The sequence below is a fragment of the Apteryx rowi genome, unplaced genomic scaffold, assembly GCF_003343035.1.
Source record: "Apteryx rowi isolate R43461 unplaced genomic scaffold, aptRow1 scaffold_324, whole genome shotgun sequence".
In the NCBI taxonomy this organism is placed as follows: domain Eukaryota; kingdom Metazoa; phylum Chordata; class Aves; order Apterygiformes; family Apterygidae; genus Apteryx; species Apteryx rowi.
Genome location: NW_020449686.1, coordinates 712160 through 714095, shown reverse-complemented (window position 1 = coordinate 714095; position 1936 = coordinate 712160).

Here is a 1936-nt window from a genome sequence, read left to right as displayed (position 1 = left end):
AGGGGGTGACACCAGGCCCAGGGGGTGACACTAGGCCTGGGGGGAGGGGGGGACACCAGGCCCAGGGGGGACACCAGGCCCGGGGGGGGCCTTACCCCGACCCGCGACGCCTTTCGCCTCGATGCCGAGGGCCGCAATGCAGCCCCGGCACGGGCGCGCGTGTGTGCAGGGCGCACGGGGGGGGGGGACGGACGATGCCCATGTGAGGACACCCAGGGCCGGCCACGGCCACAGCGCAGTCGAGGGGGGGGGTCTCCTCGCTGTGGGGGCGGCCGGGCCCCAGCGGCAGCGCCTGGCCCCACAGCAGCTACCGCCGCCGCTCTCCCTGCACCAACAGGGGAAAACAAACCCCAAATCCCCATCGCCCGCTTCCCCGAGCTGGTGCCCCGGCCACCGCCGCCTCCCTCTTTGCTGGGGCAGCACAGAGCAAGTCTCCACCTTGGGAATTCGTAGATATATCCCCTATCTTCTAAATATTCAAACGCAAGTGTCGCTTGAACTCCTGTCGCCCCGAGAGTCACGATTCCTGCCTGTCCCCGCTCCATGAGGCGCTGTGCGCTCAGGCAGGCTGCAAATCCCATGGACAACAGAACTGTCCGAATCACAGCTGAGCAGCTGGAAAGACGCATTCTGGCGGCAAAGACCTGGCCTGTTTACGCCCCGGACACTATAATTGCAACATGCTTTTCTTAACATAGCAGATAGAAACCGGCTCCGCGTGCATTCGATGAGCCCGGAGTGCTTTCGCGGGGGCCTGACTCGCTGTTAACCTGTAACTTTACACCAGGGCATTGAAGCGCAAAATTCTGCTCTTCTAATTACATGGCATTTTATATCTATCTTTTGCTTTCATAAAAGGCTAGAGAAGGGGCAGGCAAACAGGGAATCTGGTCTTCTATGGCAGGCGGCGTGAGATCCCTCCAGAGTGAAGCTTTTGGGCTTCCTGGGGTTTATTCTGTGCATTTTCCTGCAAGTTTTCCTCACACAGACCTGCCCCTTCGTGGGCCGTGAGGGATAAACTGCCAGGGCAATTCCTCCACACAGGACAGTCTTCTAAAGTAAAGAGTTTTACAGAGAAGCAAAAGTGTTTCAGTCCTTTTTTGTACTGCATTGACAAGTTAGGTCAGGCCTCAAAAATACTGTGGAATTGTTTTGCAGATTCTGAGATCTAAAACAAAATCGCGTTTTCTTCTGCAGCCTTCCGGAGTTTGAACTGTGCTTGTGTCATTTTCTCACCTCTTTCTGCACATCCACAGGGATTCAAATGTTGGGGTCCCCCCCCCACAAAATGAGAGCTGAGATCAACCACCTGAGATCTGGCAGACAACGTGATTCCTGGAGGTGTAAATTTAAGATAACTGATGATATTTATTACCTAACAGGACAGAAGTAAAGCACAAGAGTAGGAAATAGCATGCTTTTAATTCTACAAATGCTTTCTACCTGTTTACAAGATATCTGAAACATCTGCTCCAAATCCAGTAACAACATTTGTCAGCCAATTCAGCTATTCATTACTCATTCACCAAAACCTTGTACTTTAATGGCAGCAAACCTGCATTCAGGAATGTGCAGCTGCACGTGGACAAACTGAAAGCCGACTGGGAGATAAAATGCCTTCAATTAACAACAAAAATCCGGCTTGCTTCAAGGCAAGCACAGGAGACTGAGGGAGTCCAATACCCAAGTCGGTGCAGCAACACTGTCTCGCCCCTGCGCAGTTTAGCCGAACCCAGCCTTGCCCGGTGGCCTGCCTGGGGACGTCAGTGAACCCCTGTGGGGTGCTGCTCCCTTCGAATGTGGACAGCGAGTCCAACCTATGCAGGTTATCTGTGAGACCACTGCGTGCTGTTCTGCTCTAGAAAGCAATTAAGTTTTTTTTCCCCCACGATGAACCAAAATCGCATATTTCTGTTTAAACTCGTCACAAAAGAAA